Below are 10,929 nucleotides of genomic sequence, written 5' to 3' on the forward strand. Positions count from 1 at the left end.
CTGCTTCCAGGTGATTTCTGGAACGTATTTTCCCCAATCACGAAACGTACTTTTCGAAGATTTGATGGAACTTTTCTCGCGCCATCTATGGTGAAACTTTCATTATTATTTAAAAAAGGCGCGAAATTTGAATTAAAAAAAAAACCAGAACAAGCTTTTGAATTTCAGGAAGGTGCCAAATTTAAGTTTAAAAAACGGTGAGAACTAAGTTTAATTTATGAATGTAGAAACTGGGACAATTAGTCTCAAATTACGTTAACCAAAAGACATTTTTGGGCAGCAAACAATTCACAAAACGTGTAAATTTTCAAATAGCAAGTAGTTAATATTTCTGAATGTCAGCGACGCCCTGCAGAAAAAAACCTCCTCAAGAACAACGAATAAGTGCAATCAGAAGTAAATAATTTACTCAACCTAGGCCATTAAAATGAAAAATGTACCTACAAATATTCGAGGCAGTTTCAATTGGCGTGATGCGTACACGCAAATTTACCACGTGTATTACACCGCGTAATAATGTAAAATGTAAAAATTCCAATCAAAATTTTGGGATGAACGTTCATATTCCGAAAGAACATCATTATATCTAAGAGATATGTTATATGCTTTTGGTGCAATTTTTCATAAGAATAGGCTTACTCCATAAGCCGGCATTTTGAGGGAAATTATTTCTCTATAGAAAAAAATCATATGAGGAAACTGATACTTCTGATTGTGATAAAACATAGGTATACTATGGGCAAAACCAAAAACAGAAATATCTGAATTTTAAGCCGTTGGGAATTTTGGAGTTTTTTAAAATCCTAGATTGTTTTTAAAGTATTTTCCATGTAAAGTCTGGGACTTTGGGTTTTTACACAATTTTGTATGCTATTTTAGCAAATGTCCAACCGTTTACTGTATATGCTTGTGCATAAGTAACATAATCATCTTAAGTATGGCAATTAGCAAAAATGATTCAAGAAATGAACTGATTTTCTAAGTGGTTTCGAAATACAGATTTAGTTTTCATCACAGAGCCCCCTAATGTCTAAATGCGCCCGGGACGAAACATGCTTCTACCAAGTACGATTAGCATTGGAATAATTCGTTTTTGTTATTTTACTTATGATATAAGTATAAAAAGACAGCGGACATTTTGGGTTTAAAAATCCACTTTTTTATTTATTTATTTTTTTGTTTGTTCATATCCACCATCTTTAATCGAAGCAGAGTTATTTTGAATTTAACACTATAACTAAAAGTACATGTAAAATAACCCGAGGGGGTACCCGCTTGGAAAAAATTGTACACCGCAGATTTCTGATGTCCAAATATTTCCGGTATTTCTCAAATATTTCCGATATTTCTCAAATATTTCCAGTATTTCTCAATTATTTCCGGTATTTCTCAAACATTTCCAGTATTTCTCAATTATCTCCGGTATTTCTAAAATATTTCCAGTATTTCTCAATTATTTCCGGTATTTCTCAAATATTTCCAGTATTTCTCAAATATTTCCGATATTTCTCAAATATTTCCAGTATTTCTCAAATATTTCCGATATTACTCAAATATTTCCAGTATTTCTCAATTATTTCCGGTATTTCTCAAACATTTCCGATATTTCCGGTATTTCTCAAATATTTCCGATGTTTCCGATAATTTTAATATTTCCGATATTTCTCAAATATTTCCAGTATTTCTCAAATATTTCCGATATTTCTCAAATAATAAATTTTATTTTATTTTTTGACCTCCATGTAGGCCTAGTAGCAGTACTTTTATTAAATTTTACAATAAGATTTCCGATATTTCTCAAATATTTCCAGTATTTCTCAATTATTTCCGGTATTTCTCAAATATTTCCGATATTTATCAAATATTTCCGATATTTATCAAATATTTCCGGTATTTCTCAATTATTTCCGGTATTTCTCAGATATTTCCGATATTTATCAAATATTTCCGATATTTATCAAATATTTCCGATATTTATCAAATATTTCCAGTATTTCTCAATTATTTCCGGTATTTCTCAAATATTTCCGATATTTCTCAAATATTTCCAGTATTTCTGAATTATTTCCGGTATTTCTCAAATATTTCCGATATTTATCAAATATTTCCGGTATTTCTCAAATATTTCCGATATTTCTTTGGATTTCTAGATTTCCGGAAATAATTATTGGGTTTTCTCGCTATTTGTACACCATATTTCTTTAATTTTCTCGAAATAACCTTATTCGTTGTTGTTATTTTACTTATGATATAAGTATAAAAAGACAGCGGACATTTTGGGTTTAAAAATCCACTTCTTTATTTATTTATTTTTTTGTTTGTTCATATCCACCATCTTTAATCGAAGCAGAGTTATTTTGAATTTAACACTATAACTAAAAGTACATGTAAAATAACCCGAGGGGATACCCGCTTGGAAAAAATTGTACACCGCAGATTTCTGATGTCCAAATATTTCCGGTATTTCTCAAAAATATCCGATATTTATCAAATATTTCCGATATTTATCAAATATTTCCGGTATTTCTCAATTATTTCCGGTATTTCTCAAATATTTCCGATATTTATCAAATATTTCCGATATTTATCAAATATTTCCGATATTTATCAAATATTTCCGATATTTATCAAATATTTCCGGTATTTATCAAATATTTCCGATATTTATCAAATATTTCCGATATTTATCAAATATTTCCGATATTTATCAAATATTTCCGGTATTTCTCAATTATTTCCGGTATTTCTCAAATATTTCCGATATTTATCAAATATTTCCGATATTTATCAAATATTTCCGATATTTATCAAATATTTCCGATATTTATCAAATATTTCCGGTATTTCTCAATTATTTCCGGTATTTCTCAAATATTTCCGATATTTATCAAGTATTTCCGATATTTATCAAATATTTCCGATATTTATCAAATATTTCCGGTATTTCTCAATTATTTCCGGTATTTCTCAAATATTTCCGATATTTCTTTGGATTTCTAGATTTCCGGAAATAATTATTGGGTTTTCTCGCTATTTGTACACCATATTTCTTTAATTTTCTCGAAATAACCTTATTCGTTGTTGTTATTTTACTTATGATATAAGTATAAAAAGACAGCGGACATTTTGGGTTTAAAAATCCACTTCTTTATTTATTTATTTTTTTGTTTGTTCATATCCACCATCTTTAATCGAAGCAGAGTTATTTTGAATTTAACACTATAACTAAAAGTACATGTAAAATAACCCGAGGGGATACCCGCTTGGAAAAAATTGTACACCGCAGATTTCTGATGTCCAAATATTTCCGGTATTTCTCAAATATATCCGATATTTATCAAATATTTCCGATATTTATCAAATATTTCCGGTATTTCTCAATTATTTCCGGTATTTCTCAAATATTTCCGATATTTATCAAATATTTCCGATATTTATCAAATATTTCCGATATTTATCAAATATTTCCGGTATTTATCAAATATTTCCGATATTTATCAAATATTTCCGATATTTATCAAATATTTCCAATATTTATCAAATATTTCCGGTATTTCTCAATTATTTCCGGTATTTCTCAAATATTTCCGATATTTATCAAATATTTCCGATATTTATCAAATATTTCCGATATTTATCAAATATTTCCGATATTTATCAAATATTTCCGATATTTATCAAATATTTCCGGTATTTCTCAATTATTTCCGGTATTTCTCAAATATTTCCGATATTTATCAAGTATTTCCGATATTTATCAAATATTTCCGATATTTATCAAATATTTCCGGTATTTCCCAATTATTTCCGGTATTTCTCAATTATTTCCGATATTTATCAAATATTTCCGATATTTCTCAATTATTTCCGGTATTTATCAAATATTTCCGGTATTTATCAAATATTTCCGGTATTTCTGAATTATTTCCGGTATTTCTCAAATATTTCCGATATTTATCAAATATTTCCGATATTTATCAAATATTTCCGATATTTATCAAATATTTCCGATATTTATCAAATATTTCCGATATTTATCAAATATTTCCGATATTTATCAAATATTTCCGATATTTATCAAATATTTCCGATATTTATCAAATATTTCCAGTATTTCTCAATTATTTCCGGTATTTCTCAAATATTTCCGATATTTATCAAATATTTCCGATATTTCTCAAATATTTCCAGTATTTCTGAATTATTTCCGGTATTTCTCAAATATTTCCGATATTTCTCAAATATTTCCGGTATTTCTCAAATATTTCCGATGTTTCCGATAATTTTAATATTTCCGATATTTCTCAAATATTTCCAGTATTTCTCAAATATTTCCGATATTTCTCAAATAATAAATTTTATTTTATTTTTTGACCTCCATGTAGGCCTAGTAGCAGAACTTTTATTAAATTTTACATTAAGATTTCCGATATTTCTCAAATATTTCCAGTATTTCTCAATTATTTCCGGTATTTCTCAAATATTTCCGATATTTATCAAATATTTCCGGTATTTCTCAAATATTTCCGATATTTCTTTGGATTTCTAGATTTCCGGAAATAATTATTGGGTTTTCTCGCTATTTGTACACCATATTTCTTTAATTTTCTCGAAATAAAATTATTCGTTGTTGTTATTTTACTTATGATATAAGTATAAAAAGACAGCGGACATTTTGGGTTTAAAAATCCACTTTTTTATTTATTTATTTATTTTTTTGTTTGTTCATATCCACCATCTTTAATCGAAGCAGAGTTATTTTGAATTTAACACTATAACTAAAAGTAAATGTAAAATAACCCGAGGGGATACCCGCTTGGAAAAAATTGTACACCGCAGATTTCTGATGTCCAAATATTTCCGGTATTTCTCAAATATTTCCGATATTTATCAAATATTTCCGATATTTATCAAATATTTCCGGTATTTCTCAATTATTTCCGGTATTTCTCAAATATTTCCGATATTTATCAAATATTTCCGATATTTATCAAATATTTCCGATATTTATCAAATATTTCCGGTATTTATCAAATATTTCCGATATTTATCAAATATTTCCGATATTTATCAAATATTTCCGATATTTATCAAACATTTCCGGTATTTCTCAATTATTTTCGGTATTTCTCAAATATTTCCGATATTTATCAAATATTTCCGATATTTATCAAATATTTCCGGTATTTCTCAATTATTTCCGGTATTTCTCAAATATTTCCGATATTTATCAAATATTTCCGATTATTATCAAATATTTCCGGTATTCTCAATTATTTCCGGTATTTCTCAAATATTTCCGATATTTCTCAATTATTTCCGGTATTTCTCAAATATTTCCAGTATTTCTCAAATATTTCCGGTATTTCTCAAATATTTCCGATATTTATCAAATATTTCCGATATTTATCAAATATTTCCAGTATTTCTCAATTATTTCCGGTATTTCTCAAATATTTCCGATATTTATCAAATATTTCCGATATTTATCAAATATTTCCGATATTTCTCAAATATTTCCAGTATTTCTCAATTATTTCCGGTATTTCTAAAATATTTTCGATATTTCTCAAATATTTCCGATATTTATCAAATATTTCCAGTATTTCTCAATTATTTCCGGTATTTCTCAAATATTTCCGATATTTATCAAATATTTCCGATATTTCTCAAATATTTCCAGTATTTCTCAATTATTTCTGGTATTTCTCAAATATTTCCGATATTTATCAAATATTTCCGATATTTATCAAATATTTCCGATATTTATCAAATATTTCCGGTATTTCTCAAATATTTCCGATATTTCTTTGGATTTCTAGATTTCCGGAAATAATTATTGGGTTTTCTCGCTATTTGTACACCATATTTCTTTAATTTTCTCGAAATAACCTACCTACAATATCTGAATTGGGGGTTTAATTGTGAGATACTCTCATAAACCAAGAGATTAAATGCTTCAGATTCCTCCCCCTACTCATGCCGGGGGTAAATTCGAACATGATCGTTTCATCATAGTCATTCAAGTATAAACATAAGTAACATAATAATTATAATTATGGTACTTATGGTATAAAAATATACATCCTTTCCTATGTGTAAAAATTTGCTATTTATGATTGATCAGAAAAATTGATATCATTTAAAATTTCACAGATAGATGGTGATCATGAATTTCTAAATCTATTCCATCGATATATAATCACCAAGAACGTATTTAGGCTACGGAGAACGTACTCCTCATCTCCTCGAAAGCTCCTCTCTCAAATATCACCATCTCGTATCGTTCAGAAGAACGTTTACTTTTATAATTCTCTATATTTAGAGAAAAGTTTAACTTAATGTCTTAACTGGAAACTAACTATTCGTCAGTGTAACTGTAGTGCTACTTTGGTTTCTCCCTGCTCGGAACGCGTATTGGTGGATCTTCTAATTCATTTTGCACGTGAAAATACGCCGCCATGTTAGGGTACATAAGGAGGTAAATAAGCCTGCTATACCTCATGATGTAAAGGTACTATCACGCTCAAAAACGTAATTTTGAAATTGGTCAGTTACACTTGGGTGCAAAAAAAGTGCGTTTTACTTTTCATACCAGTCCACCTTTAGCAAGAAATTAGATCAAACAAAAATGAAGCCTCACTCTAAATTTAGTCAATCCAACTTTAGCAAGAAATTAGATCAAACAAAAATGAAGCCTCACTCTAAATTTAGTAATAAAATATATCTTGGGGCCCAGAGCTACTAGCTGGGCCCTTTTCCCGCTTGGGCTCTGGGTTTCCGCCCCTCTCTATATTTCTTGATTAGCACTGGGAGCGCGCCTGCTCTTGGCAGCCGTGAAAATGGCACCAAGATTGCGAATAGTTAAGCATGGTCGCTTGAAATGATACGCTATACCTAATTAATTCATAGTTATTAAGAATGGTTCTGTTGAGACCACTTATAGCGTCGCTCCAAATACCACTCACTAACAGAAGGCCCCAACCACTGATGAAATCAATTGATTTATCACTGATTTTGTTTAAGAGAAAAACATATCAGGCTTGTTGCTTTATTACACGGTTAAAAATTATATCATTATTCTCGTGACATAAGCTCAGGTTCGGGACATGCGAGTTTTGGGTTTTTATGCTTGTAAATGTAATCAGCTAGGTTAATACCCAAGGCATCACCTTAGGCCTAAGTCATCAAGCAACTTTTAAAGACATTAACTTAGGTGGCCGGGTTACAATGCGTAGGAGGGTGGTGACATAGGTCCCCACCAACTTACGAGGAGACTACCCGAGGTGATAATCACCGATTTTGTTGAAACTGGGTGGGTACGTAGACCTTATGGTAACAAAAAATGTCACCAAGGGAAAAGTTGCCATGGGCATTAGTTTTGCCATGGCAACCGAAAATGTTTTTGACAACACAGTATTTATATTTTCCCATTGAAAATGACATGGGAATCTGAGCACTTCTAAAAAATAATAATAATAATTCTAATTAAAATTATTAATTTTGATCAAATTCAAACAACTAAATTATATTTTATTAATTTTGATAAAATTCATTTATTACCGTCGATTTGGCGATTAGTTGGTAAATACAACTTTATTTTTATATTTCGCTTTTCTCCATTTTTACCGATTCTGATCAATTTTGATCAAATTGACCAAAATTCATCAAAATATCATAAAATTAATTTCATTTGTAAATTTTGATCTATTTTTTTGGTTTTGAAAATTTTCACTGGGCCGTTAGAAGCGTTCAGATTCCCATGTTATTTTCAATGGGAAAATATACTTACTGTGTTGTCAAAAACATTTTCGGTTGCCATGGCAAAACTAATGCCCATTGCAACTTTTCCCTTGGTGAAATTTCATGTTACCATAAGGTCTGCATACCCACCTAGTTTCAACAAAATCGGTGATTATCACCTCGGGTAGTCTCGTCGTTAGTGCCTAGCTCATTGGTTCCCTAACACTTAAGTGTTCCACCGCGATTTCAAATTTTGCGTTCGGGAACGAAATTTTGAATCTCGAAGTGATTTCAGAAATCAGAAACTGATTTTGAGATTGTAGAGCACGATTTTCGTGTTAATTTCTAGTTTTTTTTAGGAAAGTTTCGGCTTTTTAACAAAAACTAAAGTTTTTCGTGCCCACACGCCTTCTTTTGCAACGACTTGACCATGGCCGGTCATTCCGGCACCTTTATAACTTTATTTTTGATTTTTGTCGAACACCACCGCAGCCACGCGTGTCAACTGGAACTAAACGTGAAGGTACTATTAAGTTGGTTCCCTTAAAACTGATGCCCACCGTCCAATGAATAATTAATCACGAAGGTAGAGCTTCGCGTTGGCTTTAGCGCGAAATTACTTTATCCTTTGAACCCTCGGCTAGTTTCTCTAAACTCTCTTCTTGGTTTTTGGGCGTATGCCCGCTTTTTAACCCCATTGCTACGAAGGGTCACGTTTTGGTGTTTCTAGCCTCCTTCCACCCCCGAAGGTCCTCCTAACCGCGATCGATTATAATCTAGAATCTAAATTATTATACTTGGCTCACGCGCTAGGTCAATTTCCATCTGACTTGAAATTAGCTTCCTACCGAAACTCTCAAAAGGACCAAACTTGAAACTTGATTGACTAAAATCGGAAAAGTTGTTTTACTTTTAAAATATAGACGTGTTTAAGCCAGCTGATAAAAATGTGGTCAATCGTAAAATCGCGTTATGTTTCAGTTCATTTAGCGCAAACTTGGTGGCACCTACGAGCAACAAACACAAGGACAACGCATCTAGCCTTAAGACACACTAATAATATTAATAATAATAATAATAATAATCAGCTAGGCTAATACCCAAGGTACCATCTTAGGCCTAACAAGGAGACATTCCGAAGTGTAACCCACCGATTTTGTTCAAACTCGGGGGATTGGTAGACCTTCATGTATCATGAAAAATCCTAAAGGGAATTCATTCAATGGGCAACCGTTTTGCCATGGCAACGAAAAATGTTTTTGATAATACAAAATATTAAATTTTCCCATTGAAAATAACATGGGATTTTGACCTCAAATTGATCAAAAGTTGATCAATTTTGATGTTTTTTTTCTCAATTTTTATCTATTTTTTCTATTTTTGGCATTTTCGAAATTTTGAAATTTGTTCAAATTTTTCACAGGGGGGTTCCCAGGAATCGGTCAGAATCCCATGTTATTTTCAATGGGAAAATTTCCATTTGTTGTTGTCAAAAACATTTTTCGTTGACATGGCAAAACGGTTGCCCATTGAATAAAATCCCTTTAGGATTTTTCAAGTTACACGAAGGTCTACCAATCCCCCGAGTTTGAACAAAATCGGTGGGTTACACTTCGGGATGTCTCCTTGTAAGTTATAGAGCGACTTTTGAAGCCTTTAATTCAGGTGGCCGGGTTACAATGCGTAGGAGGGTGGTGGAAAGCCCTGCATGCCACGCGAGCTAACAGCTCCCTACACTAACTATTACCGCAGTGTTGTGTACAAATTTCATTGGACGAGCCTATACGCGGAACGTTTTACGGGCGGGGGTAAGAAAATTTCAGAATTTTCCCCTTCCGACGGCAGCAAGCGTTAAAGCGTCTAACCAATGAAAACTGTACACAAGAAAATACACGACTTTTGACGAATTGCGTTCTCCTTGTGTGGGGTACTGTGTTTGCTGCTCCTAGGTGGCACTATGATCGATTTTTTACCACCCCGACCCGCCATAGTTTACACATAGACCCCAATGGTCGAACAGAAGTTTCTATGGGATTTCAAAGCATCGTTGAAACAAAGCCGAACTAGGTGAAAACTCGGAGCTACTCTTTTCCACTGTTTAGAAGGGTTTTCCCCGAGTTCTTCGGTTTCCCCTTCCATAAAAACAAACATTTTAACGTTAACGGTAATAGTTAATGTAGGGAGCTGTTGGCTCACTTAGCACGAAGGGCTTGCCACCACCCTCCTACGCGTTGTAACACGGCCACCTGAATTAATGGCTTTAAAAGTCGCTCTATAACTTAGGCCTAAGATGGTGCCTTGGGTATTAGCCTAGCTGAATATTATAATATTCAGTTCCTCAGGGATATATACTGTCGCCGTTTTAACGGAATAGATCAATCCCACCCTACAATGTCCCTTTTTTGTCGTCTGCTAATACGTAGTTCGGAAATGAAGCTAATGGTGGCGCTGACGTCGCTACAAAACTATTTTGAAAAAGCTTTTTGGGATTTAGATGGAAATTAGTGGTTCACCAACGAAACGAGAGATGGCGGTAGTCAAGAAAGTTTATCTGCTATGGCAGAAATTAACAGTAGGTTAAATATCTAGTATATTTTAAACTGACTTAAGCCAGGTTCACACTCAAGGTTCATAAAAGAAAAGCACTCTGTTCACACTTACCCCTAAAATCGCTTCGTTTTAGATAACTAGTTTTCAAAACCAGGGTGAGAAATCGCTTCGTGAAGTTCGTGTTGGTTCGGGAACAACTCGTTCAAGTCGGTTCGCTTAGAATCGCCATGGACGAATTAACAACAGGGACGGTCAATTTCTATAACATATTACCTAAACTTCGCGAAAAAAAATTGTAACTTTTTTTCAGCGTTGCCAGGTAAATATTTTTCACAGGGTGAATCAGCCGACATCAACAGGAAATGCTATTATCGAAATGTCGCCATCTATCTCAAAATATTTTCACTTTTAAAGTGTCTTGATTCTAAATGATTTTCCGTTGGAAGATTCTTTGTAATATCTAAATGTTTTCCTTATTACCTTAAAATAAGTATAATTGTAGATGTAATGTGAAACACATTTGTTAAAGATTTTAAGGCTTTTTGAGTTGATTTATTTTGTGGAGAATGTATGGGAGCAAGTGTGTTGTTTTCGAGAGGGTTTTCAACATCTGATTCTACGCCTTCTAGAGAATCT

The sequence above is a fragment of the Leiobunum rupestre genome, chromosome 11 (genome assembly GCF_980474605.1).
Source record: "Leiobunum rupestre chromosome 11, qqLeiRupe1.1.hap1, whole genome shotgun sequence".
Classification (NCBI taxonomy): domain Eukaryota; kingdom Metazoa; phylum Arthropoda; class Arachnida; order Opiliones; family Sclerosomatidae; genus Leiobunum; species Leiobunum rupestre.